Here is a 12,832-nt window from a genome sequence, read left to right on the forward strand (position 1 = left end):
AATTTTCCTCATTTTTGGGAAAAAGTTTCCGTCCGTCCCCACTCGAAATGCGTCCACCAAAAGAGATCTCTCAAAACGACCGACGGACGCACCTTCAGAGGCAAACTAGTGCTTGCTTCTAGTGTCATCGCGTGCTTAACCATCCTGCGTAGGGAGGTGACGAGTCCTGCAGGCTCTGCAAGCCTAGGATGCGTGAGCGCGGTGCAAGAGGAAGGACTGAGGAGGATGTGAGGGGGCGCGGTTGAGAAAGCGTTGGGTGGGGCTATGCAAAGGTCTTCCAGCTCCCTCAGTGCATTGTGGGTGCGCCCGGAGTGCTGCCTGAGCGTGTTGCATCTGATACGTCCCCTATCTGGGGATCATATATTAAAGGGAGCATAGGTGCAGCACGTTTCTGTAAAACTAATAGAGGGCGCTGCAATGTTACTGTAGAAACCAATGGACAGCTGGCAGGTAGCTATACATAGATTTTAATGACGACGACTGCCAAGGCTAAAGCCCGTGTATATTCCATAGACTATAGCTATCTCCAGGATAGCTGCATGCGCAGTCGCGCCATTGTCTCGCACGGCTGCTTTCATTCCGCGCTTCCTGAGAAGGCAATGTACGCATACGTCACTAGTGACGTATGCGTACATTGACCTGAAGGAAGCGGAAGGTAGCGCAATGTACGCTTTTTGACCGGATGGAGGAAAATCAGGTTGCTGGAGGTCACGTGACCGAAGTGACAAGCGGCTCCAGGAGAAGATTTGGGATAAGAAGAAGAGGTAAGCAGGCTGCCTGGGGAGCAATAGGTAAGTATATATTTTTTTGTTTTTAATGACAGAACCCCTTTAAGGCTCTATTATGACACTTTTCGAACCGTGGTATGGTTACATGTGGGGAGTGTGGTGACAATACGGTTACACTAGGAAAGTGGGCTTACATGAGGGGAGCGTGGAGGCGGTGCGGCTACACAAGGGGACTGTGATGGAACCCCTAACAATAATCTGTGCCGTGTCATTTCCATAAATGTCATAGAAGGTAATGAAAATGAAGTGAACAGTTTAGCATACAGTAATTCCCCTTTCACATGGGCCAAAACTCTCACTTACCCAAAGTAAGCTCTGTTAGACTACACATGTGATACTGGACAATGCGCCCATCTCCTCAGCCCTAGTTGGCCTGTGGTTCACATTCCTATGTGGGTCAGAAGCGGTGTTGTGTCTCCTTAAGGAGAGCACCCAAAAAGTATGTGGAGACACCCATGGGGTAAATGGGTCAGGGGATGGTATAGTCACTACCCAAGCACTGCACACAGAAGAGGGGTTTGAGAACCTAAAAAATGAGTAAGAAAACTTATAAGGTGATGCTAGCTCCTCTGGGATATCTATGCAAATAAGGATAAGAAAATACCTCTATAGCGCCATCTATTGGATGCAGCATTCCTTCAAATCCAAGTGATTTATCACAAGCCTTAACAATGATTGGGAATATTAAACCAAGCCAGGAAGCCATGCACAGACAGACTGTTTCATGGTGATTGCCCCTCCTCAGTGTGCAGCAGGCGTCTGGCTTAGGGTGCATTCACACGAACGTATATCGGCTCGGTTTTCACGCCGAGCCGATATACGTCGTCCTCATCTGCGGGGGGGGGGGGGGGGCTGGAAGAGCCAGGAGCGAGAACTGAGCTCCCACCTCCTCTCTGCCTCCTCTCCACCCCCTCTCCGCCCCTCTGCCATGCTGTCCATTGGTTTCTACAGTAACATAACAGCGCCCTCTATTGGTTTTACAGAAACGTGCTGCACCTCCTATTGGATTTACCCAAATTACAGCACCATAGAGATTAGCGGGTCACCTCCCAGTTCTCCATCTTTTTGCCCTAATTTTCTCTAGGGTGGTTTCAAACCGGCGGGAAAGTCGCGCCAATTTTACCCGATGCGTTGGTTATTGAAAAATAAAAAGCAGATTCCGCAGCCAATGCTGAGGTAAAATGAAAGCTGTGCTGTGATTGGTTGCTATTTTTTATACTGTTAAGGTAACATGAAAGCTGTGCTGTGATTGGTTGCTATATATTATACTGCTGAGGCAACATGAAAGCTGTGCTGTGATTGGTTGATACTTCTTATACTACTCAGGTTACATGAAAGCTGTGCTGCGATTGGTTGCTATATATTATACTGGGAAGATCCTAGCAATACTGAGAATAAAGAAAATAAAACACATCATAGGCTGAAGAAATTATACACACGGCATGTCTTTTCTTCAGCCTTACATGACTATATATCTATATATGTATACATCCATATATTTGGGTAGAAATCCATAAAAATATATATCGATATATATGTATTTCTATATATTTATATAGATATTTATCTATACACAGAGACAGATAGATAGATAGATAGATAGATAGATAGATAGATAGATAGATAGATAGATAGATAGATAGATAGATAGATAGATAGACTGTATGCAATAACCCTGGATGTCTGACAGTTGAAGCTGACTGGTGATGTCAGTAAGGCTCTATTATGACACGTACAGCTTGGAACCATAAATACTCATGTACGGCTGCCATTTACAGCCAGTCTCCATTGGAGATGGAAGTGGGCAGAAATCTACTGGCCTATCTTCCTATTCTGACTCAATAACATGGCTGTAAGCGTATCGGCTGAAGTAACTTCTCTTGTAGTTATGAACCAGTACTCACAGAAGATATATGTTGTCAGACAGCATCCAACTCCACTGCAGAGGCATGGGAGAAGATTCCAGGGTTTATTCAGGTAGAAATCTTGTATAATGCACATTCAGCAGTAGGTAAAAAGAATGATGATTAGCCAAAGCACAGAGTAGAGACCTAGCACATAGGCTATAGACAGGAAACTCCCTAGCAGGAGGAAGGGGAGGAGTTATGCAATACAGGGGGTACAGAGAACCAGAAGGGACAAACTAAAGAAGGCAAACACTTGCAGATACAGTACAGGTTATACATGTCAATGAATAGAGTCAGGTAGATGAGACATGACACTTCCCAAGACGCCACAGCAGCCGGACAAATTGTATGTTCGACAGAATGGCTGTTTTATTCAGCCCATAAGGGTGACTACCCACTACAGTTTTTTTTTTCACTGCGAAATTCGCAGCAGTTTTTTTTCTGCAGGGGTCTATGGGACTTGTAATGTTAAAATCGCAATCGCGCAAAATCGCGATTTTAACTGGAAGCAAAACAACAACACACACACCCTACGTCTGTATGCTCCACGTATTCGGGTCATGGGCGTATGTACAGTGGGTGCGGTCGCACCTGGGACCCGGAGCCCTAGGGGGCCCATAAAGTCTCTCTTTCCCACATTGTAAACCAATGCTATCAATGAAGCTTTATAGTTGGGGGCCCAGTTCCAGACTTCGTACTGGAGCCCCACAGCTTCAAGTTACACCTCCGTATTAGGATAATGCTAGGCCATTCCAACCAGCCTGTGTGAGTGACCTACAGTCGCTGCTAGTTCAAAAGCGGCAAGCATGCAGGCTGGCCCCTGATGCGTGCTTCAGAGCCAACGCTTATAGATGGAGCGACATTCGGGGAGCAAAGAACTCCAATGAACGGATGTCTACTTTAAAAGGATGTATTGCTTTATTCAATGCCTAGACACAGCAACAGTTCAACGGCTCGATAAAGACCGCAGTCAATAAAGGAAATAAAGAAATGTGTCTGTTTAATGTAAACTTGCATGGGAAACGTTTGCGAGCCACTGACTGACTGAATGCTGCTGGTGCCGCTGCTGCATGTCTGAAACGTGGTCTGACGTTACATGCACCACCAGGAATAAGGCCTTGCCTATAAGCATTCCCCAGCTGGCAAAAACGGAACATCCCTGCCTATTCCTCACCGTGGAAGGACAGAACCTACCTTTTTAAAAAAAAAAAAAATAGGCCACAGCGGCAGCCAACTGGATTTTGGTAGGCCGCTGTCTCCCCCTTGTGTGCTGCATTCAAAATGCACTCTGCTAAAAATAAAAAGGATCCAGTTCTGTGGCTTCTCGGAGGAGATAGGGGTTCCCCACCTCCCGTCTCCGAGCTGCAGCGGAGACTGACTAACATGGCTGCCAAGTCTGGTATTTATACTTCTAAATTGATGACATCACAATGCAGTGACATCAGCCTGCCAGACACCTGGCTCATTTGCATACAGTGTGTATGTATGTATGTATGTATGAATGAATCTATCTATTTATTTATTAATTATGTAGATTATAGATATAGATTATATCTGAATTATAGATTTTGTGCATATAGATAAAAGATAGATTTTAGATGAGATATATATATATATATATATATATATATCTAATACACAAACACATATAGCTGTATTATGTATATATGTAGATTCTATAATGTATGTTGATTATATAATAGATCTATTGATTGATAGATAGATAGATAATCCATAGATCTATTATATAATTAATATAGATGATAGAATCTACATAGATATAAATAATCTAAAATCTATCATCTGGATATAATGTATGTCTATAATCTACACTATCTATCTATCGCTATACAAATAGCAAGATTTATTTCTCTATATAATCTATAGTTATGGATGGATGGATGGATGGATGGATGGATTTATTTATGTATGGCGGGAAAAATAAAAAAAAAGGCCTGCTGTACATTTAAACTTCTTCAGATGACCATGCTGATCTATTCTTATTCTTACTAAGGTCTACTAATGCCAGCCCAGGGGAAGCCAATAAAGCCCTATGGGGTCGAAGCCAATTTTCCTCATTTTTGGGAAAAAGTTTCCGTCCGTCCCCACTCGAAATGCGTCCACCAAAAGAGATCTCTCAAAACGACCGACGGACGCACCTTCAGAGGCAAACTAGTGCTTGCTTCTAGTGTCATCGCGTGCTTAACCATCCTGCGTAGGGAGGTGACGAGTCCTGCAGGCTCTGCAAGCCTAGGATGCGTGAGCGCGGTGCAAGAGGAAGGACTGAGGAGGATGTGAGGGGGCGCGGTTGAGAAAGCGTTGGGTGGGGCTATGCAAAGGTCTTCCAGCTCCCTCAGTGCATTGTGGGTGCGCCCGGAGTGCTGCCTGAGCGTGTTGCATCTGATACGTCCCCTATCTGGGGATCATATATTAAAGGGAGCATAGGTGCAGCACGTTTCTGTAAAACTAATAGAGGGCGCTGCAATGTTACTGTAGAAACCAATGGACAGCATGGCAGGTAGCTATACATAGATTTTAATGACGACGACTGCCAAGGCTAAAGCCCGTGTATATTCCATAGACTATAGCTATCTCCAGGATAGCTGCATGCGCAGTCGCGCCATTGTCTCGCACGGCTGCTTTCATTCCGCGCTTCCTGAGAAGGCAATGTACGCATACGTCACTAGTGACGTATGCGTACATTGACCTGAAGGAAGCGGAAGGTAGCGCAATGTACGCTTTTTGACCGGATGGAGGAAAATCAGGTTGCTGGAGGTCACGTGACCGAAGTGACAAGCGGCTCCAGGAGAAGATTTGGGATAAGAAGAAGAGGTAAGCAGGCTGCCTGGGGAGCAATAGGTAAGTATATATTTTTTTGTTTTTAATGACAGAACCCCTTTAAGGCTCTATTATGACACTTTTCGAACCGTGGTATGGTTACATGTGGGGAGTGTGGTGACAATACGGTTACACTAGGAAAGTGGGCTTACATGAGGGGAGCGTGGAGGCGGTGCGGCTACACAAGGGGACTGTGATGGAACCCCTAACAATAATCTGTGCCGTGTCATTTCCATAAATGTCATAGAAGGTAATGAAAATGAAGTGAACAGTTTAGCATACAGTAATTCCCCTTTCACATGGGCCAAAACTCTCACTTACCCAAAGTAAGCTCTGTTAGACTACACATGTGATACTGGACAATGCGCCCATCTCCTCAGCCCTAGTTGGCCTGTGGTTCACATTCCTATGTGGGTCAGAAGCGGTGTTGTGTCTCCTTAAGGAGAGCACCCAAAAAGTATGTGGAGACACCCATGGGGTAAATGGGTCAGGGGATGGTATAGTCACTACCCAAGCACTGCACACAGAAGAGGGGTTTGAGAACCTAAAAAATGAGTAAGAAAACTTATAAGGTGATGCTAGCTCCTCTGGGATATCTATGCAAATAAGGATAAGAAAATACCTCTATAGCGCCATCTATTGGATGCAGCATTCCTTCAAATCCAAGTGATTTATCACAAGCCTTAACAATGATTGGGAATATTAAACCAAGCCAGGAAGCCATGCACAGACAGACTGTTTCATGGTGATTGCCCCTCCTCAGTGTGCAGCAGGCGTCTGGCTTAGGGTGCATTCACACGAACGTATATCGGCTCGGTTTTCACGCCGAGCCGATATACGTCGTCCTCATCTGCGGGGGGGGGGGGGGGGCTGGAACAGGAGCGAGAACTGAGCTCCCACCTCCTCTCTGCCTCCTCTCCACCCCCTCTCCGCCCCTCTGCCATGCTGTCCATTGGTTTCTACAGTAACATAACAGCGCCCTCTATTGGTTTTACAGAAACGTGCTGCACCTCCTATTGGATTTACCCAAATTACAGCACCATAGAGATTAGCGGGTCACCTCCCAGTTCTCCATCTTTTTGCCCTAATTTTCTCTAGGGTGGTTTCAAACCGGCGGGAAAGTCGCGCCAATTTTACCCGATGCGTTGGTTATTGAAAAATAAAAAGCAGATTCCGCAGCCAATGCTGAGGTAAAATGAAAGCTGTGCTGTGATTGGTTGCTATTTTTTATACTGTTAAGGTAACATGAAAGCTGTGCTGTGATTGGTTGCTATATATTATACTGCTGAGGCAACATGAAAGCTGTGCTGTGATTGGTTGATACTTCTTATACTACTCAGGTTACATGAAAGCTGTGCTGCGATTGGTTGCTATATATTATACTGGGAAGATCCTAGCAATACTGAGAATAAAGAAAATAAAACACATCATAGGCTGAAGAAATTATACACACGGCATGTCTTTTCTTCAGCCTTACATGACTATATATCTATATATGTATACATCCATATATTTGGGTAGAAATCCATAAAAATATATATCGATATATATGTATTTCTATATATTTATATAGATATTTATCTATACACAGAGACAGATAGATAGATAGATAGATAGATAGATAGATAGACTGTATGCAATAACCCTGGATGTCTGACAGTTGAAGAGCTGACTGGTGATGTCAGTAAGGCTCTATTATGACACGTACAGCTTGGAACCATAAATACTCATGTACGGCTGCCATTTACAGCCAGTCTCCATTGGAGATGGAAGTGGGCAGAAATCTACTGGCCTATCTTCCTATTCTGACTCAATAACATGGCTGTAAGCGTATCGGCTGAAGTAACTTCTCTTGTAGTTATGAACCAGTACTCACAGAAGATATATGTTGTCAGACAGCATCCAACTCCACTGCAGAGGCATGGGAGAAGATTCCAGGGTTTATTCAGGTAGAAATCTTGTATAATGCACATTCAGCAGTAGGTAAAAAGAATGATGATTAGCCAAAGCACAGAGTAGAGACCTAGCACATAGGCTATAGACAGGAAACTCCCTAGCAGGAGGAAGGGGAGGAGTTATGCAATACAGGGGGTACAGAGAACCAGAAGGGACAAACTAAAGAAGGCAAACACTTGCAGATACAGTACAGGTTATACATGTCAATGAATAGAGTCAGGTAGATGAGACATGACACTTCCCAAGACGCCACAGCAGCCGGACAAATTGTATGTTCGACAGAATGGCTGTTTTATTCAGCCCATAAGGGTGACTACCCACTACAGTTTTTTTTTTCACTGCGAAATTCGCAGCAGTTTTTTTTCTGCAGGGGTCTATGGGACTTGTAATGTTAAAATCGCAATCGCGCAAAATCGCGATTTTAACTGGAAGCAAAACAACAACACACACACCCTACGTCTGTATGCTCCACGTATTCGGGTCATGGGCGTATGTACAGTGGGTGCGGTCGCACCTGGGACCCGGAGCCCTAGGGGGCCCATAAAGTCTCTCTTTCCCACATTGTAAACCAATGCTATCAATGAAGCTTTATAGTTGGGGGCCCAGTTCCAGACTTCGTACTGGAGCCCCACAGCTTCAAGTTACACCTCCGTATTAGGATAATGCTAGGCCATTCCAACCAGCCTGTGTGAGTGACCTACAGTCGCTGCTAGTTCAAAAGCGGCAAGCATGCAGGCTGGCCCCTGATGCGTGCTTCAGAGCCAACGCTTATAGATGGAGCGACATTCGGGGAGCAAAGAACTCCAATGAACGGATGTCTACTTTAAAAGGATGTATTGCTTTATTCAATGCCTAGACACAGCAACAGTTCAACGGCTCGATAAAGACCGCAGTCAATAAAGGAAATAAAGAAATGTGTCTGTTTAATGTAAACTTGCATGGGAAACGTTTGCGAGCCACTGACTGACTGAATGCTGCTGGTGCCGCTGCTGCATGTCTGAAACGTGGTCTGACGTTACATGCACCACCAGGAATAAGGCCTTGCCTATAAGCATTCCCCAGCTGGCAAAAACGGAACATCCCTGCCTATTCCTCACCGTGGAAGGACAGAACCTACCTTTTTAAAAAAAAAAAAAATAGGCCACAGCGGCAGCCAACTGGATTTTGGTAGGCCGCTGTCTCCCCCTTGTGTGCTGCATTCAAAATGCACTCTGCTAAAAATAAAAAGGATCCAGTTCTGTGGCTTCTCGGAGGAGATAGGGGTTCCCCACCTCCCGTCTCCGAGCTGCAGCGGAGACTGACTAACATGGCTGCCAAGTCTGGTATTTATACTTCTAAATTGATGACATCACAATGCAGTGACATCAGCCTGCCAGACACCTGGCTCATTTGCATACAGTGTGTATGTATGTATGTATGTATGAATGAATCTATCTATTTATTTATTAATTATGTAGATTATAGATATAGATTATATCTGAATTATAGATTTTGTGCATATAGATAAAAGATAGATTTTAGATGAGATATATATATATATATATATATATATATCTACATACATACACAAACACATATAGCTGTATTATGTATATATGTAGATTCTATAATGTATGTTGATTATATAATAGATCTATTGATTGATAGATAGATAGATAATCCATAGATCTATTATATAATTAATATAGATGATAGAATCTACATAGATATAAATAATCTAAAATCTATCATCTGGATATAATGTATGTCTATAATCTACACTATCTATCTATCGCTATACAAATAGCAAGATTTATTTCTCTATATAATCTATAGTTATGGATGGATGGATGGATGGATGGATGGATGGATTTATTTATGTATGGCGGGAAAAATAAAAAAAAAGGCCTGCTGTACATTTAAACTTCTTCAGATGACCATGCTGATCTATTCTTATTCTTACTAAGGTCTACTAATGCCAGCCCAGGGGAAGCCAATAAAGCCCTATGGGGTCGAAGCCAATTTTCCTCATTTTTGGGAAAAAGTTTCCGTCCGTCCCCACTCGAAATGCGTCCACCAAAAGAGATCTCTCAAAACGACCGACGGACGCACCTTCAGAGGCAAACTAGTGCTTGCTTCTAGTGTCATCGCGTGCTTAACCATCCTGCGTAGGGAGGTGACGAGTCCTGCAGGCTCTGCAAGCCTAGGATGCGTGAGCGCGGTGCAAGAGGAAGGACTGAGGAGGATGTGAGGGGGCGCGGTTGAGAAAGCGTTGGGTGGGGCTATGCAAAGGTCTTCCAGCTCCCTCAGTGCATTGTGGGTGCGCCCGGAGTGCTGCCTGAGCGTGTTGCATCTGATACGTCCCCTATCTGGGGATCATATATTAAAGGGAGCATAGGTGCAGCACGTTTCTGTAAAACTAATAGAGGGCGCTGCAATGTTACTGTAGAAACCAATGGACAGCATGGCAGGTAGCTATACATAGATTTTAATGACGACGACTGCCAAGGCTAAAGCCCGTGTATATTCCATAGACTATAGCTATCTCCAGGATAGCTGCATGCGCAGTCGCGCCATTGTCTCGCACGGCTGCTTTCATTCCGCGCTTCCTGAGAAGGCAATGTACGCATACGTCACTAGTGACGTATGCGTACATTGACCTGAAGGAAGCGGAAGGTAGCGCAATGTACGCTTTTTGACCGGATGGAGGAAAATCAGGTTGCTGGAGGTCACGTGACCGAAGTGACAAGCGGCTCCAGGAGAAGATTTGGGATAAGAAGAAGAGGTAAGCAGGCTGCCTGGGGAGCAATAGGTAAGTATATATTTTTTTGTTTTTAATGACAGAACCCCTTTAAGGCTCTATTATGACACTTTTCGAACCGTGGTATGGTTACATGTGGGGAGTGTGGTGACAATACGGTTACACTAGGAAAGTGGGCTTACATGAGGGGAGCGTGGAGGCGGTGCGGCTACACAAGGGGACTGTGATGGAACCCCTAACAATAATCTGTGCCGTGTCATTTCCATAAATGTCATAGAAGGTAATGAAAATGAAGTGAACAGTTTAGCATACAGTAATTCCCCTTTCACATGGGCCAAAACTCTCACTTACCCAAAGTAAGCTCTGTTAGACTACACATGTGATACTGGACAATGCGCCCATCTCCTCAGCCCTAGTTGGCCTGTGGTTCACATTCCTATGTGGGTCAGAAGCGGTGTTGTGTCTCCTTAAGGAGAGCACCCAAAAAGTATGTGGAGACACCCATGGGGTAAATGGGTCAGGGGATGGTATAGTCACTACCCAAGCACTGCACACAGAAGAGGGGTTTGAGAACCTAAAAAATGAGTAAGAAAACTTATAAGGTGATGCTAGCTCCTCTGGGATATCTATGCAAATAAGGATAAGAAAATACCTCTATAGCGCCATCTATTGGATGCAGCATTCCTTCAAATCCAAGTGATTTATCACAAGCCTTAACAATGATTGGGAATATTAAACCAAGCCAGGAAGCCATGCACAGACAGACTGTTTCATGGTGATTGCCCCTCCTCAGTGTGCAGCAGGCGTCTGGCTTAGGGTGCATTCACACGAACGTATAGCTCGGTTTTCACGCCGAGCCGATATACGTCGTCCTCATCTGCGGGGGGGGGGGGGGGGGGGGGGGGGCTGGAAGAGCCAGGAGCGAGAACTGAGCTCCCACCTCCTCTCTGCCTCCTCTCCACCCCCTCTCCGCCCCTCTGCCATGCTGTCCATTGGTTTCTACAGTAACATAACAGCGCCCTCTATTGGTTTTACAGAAACGTGCTGCACCTCCTATTGGATTTACCCAAATTACAGCACCATAGAGATTAGCGGGTCACCTCCCAGTTCTCCATCTTTTTGCCCTAATTTTCTCTAGGGTGGTTTCAAACCGGCGGGAAAGTCGCGCCAATTTTACCCGATGCGTTGGTTATTGAAAAATAAAAAGCAGATTCCGCAGCCAATGCTGAGGTAAAATGAAAGCTGTGCTGTGATTGGTTGCTATTTTTTATACTGTTAAGGTAACATGAAAGCTGTGCTGTGATTGGTTGCTATATATTATACTGCTGAGGCAACATGAAAGCTGTGCTGTGATTGGTTGATACTTCTTATACTACTCAGGTTACATGAAAGCTGTGCTGCGATTGGTTGCTATATATTATACTGGGAAGATCCTAGCAATACTGAGAATAAAGAAAATAAAACACATCATAGGCTGAAGAAATTATACACACGGCATGTCTTTTCTTCAGCCTTACATGACTATATATCTATATATGTATACATCCATATATTTGGGTAGAAATCCATAAAAATATATATCGATATATATGTATTTCTATATATTTATATAGATATTTATCTATACACAGAGACAGATAGATAGATAGATAGATAGATAGATAGATAGATAGATAGACTGTATGCAATAACCCTGGATGTCTGACAGTTGAAGCTGACTGGTGATGTCAGTAAGGCTCTATTATGACACGTACAGCTTGGAACCATAAATACTCATGTACGGCTGCCATTTACAGCCAGTCTCCATTGGAGATGGAAGTGGGCAGAAATCTACTGGCCTATCTTCCTATTCTGACTCAATAACATGGCTGTAAGCGTATCGGCTGAAGTAACTTCTCTTGTAGTTATGAACCAGTACTCACAGAAGATATATGTTGTCAGACAGCATCCAACTCCACTGCAGAGGCATGGGAGAAGATTCCAGGGTTTATTCAGGTAGAAATCTTGTATAATGCACATTCAGCAGTAGGTAAAAAGAATGATGATTAGCCAAAGCACAGAGTAGAGACCTAGCACATAGGCTATAGACAGGAAACTCCCTAGCAGGAGGAAGGGGAGGAGTTATGCAATACAGGGGGTACAGAGAACCAGAAGGGACAAACTAAAGAAGGCAAACACTTGCAGATACAGTACAGGTTATACATGTCAATGAATAGAGTCAGGTAGATGAGACATGACACTTCCCAAGACGCCACAGCAGCCGGACAAATTGTATGTTCGACAGAATGGCTGTTTTATTCAGCCCATAAGGGTGACTACCCACTACAGTTTTTTTTTTCACTGCGAAATTCGCAGCAGTTTTTTTTCTGCAGGGGTCTATGGGACTTGTAATGTTAAAATCGCAATCGCGCAAAATCGCGATTTTAACTGGAAGCAAAACAACAACACACACACCCTACGTCTGTATGCTCCACGTATTCGGGTCATGGGCGTATGTACAGTGGGTGCGGTCGCACCTGGGACCCGGAGCCCTAGGGGGCCCATAAAGTCTCTCTTTCCCACATTGTAAACCAATGCTATCAATGAAGCTTTATAGTTGGGGG

Source organism: Eleutherodactylus coqui, chromosome 12 (assembly GCF_035609145.1).
Source record: "Eleutherodactylus coqui strain aEleCoq1 chromosome 12, aEleCoq1.hap1, whole genome shotgun sequence".
In the NCBI taxonomy this organism is placed as follows: domain Eukaryota; kingdom Metazoa; phylum Chordata; class Amphibia; order Anura; family Eleutherodactylidae; genus Eleutherodactylus; species Eleutherodactylus coqui.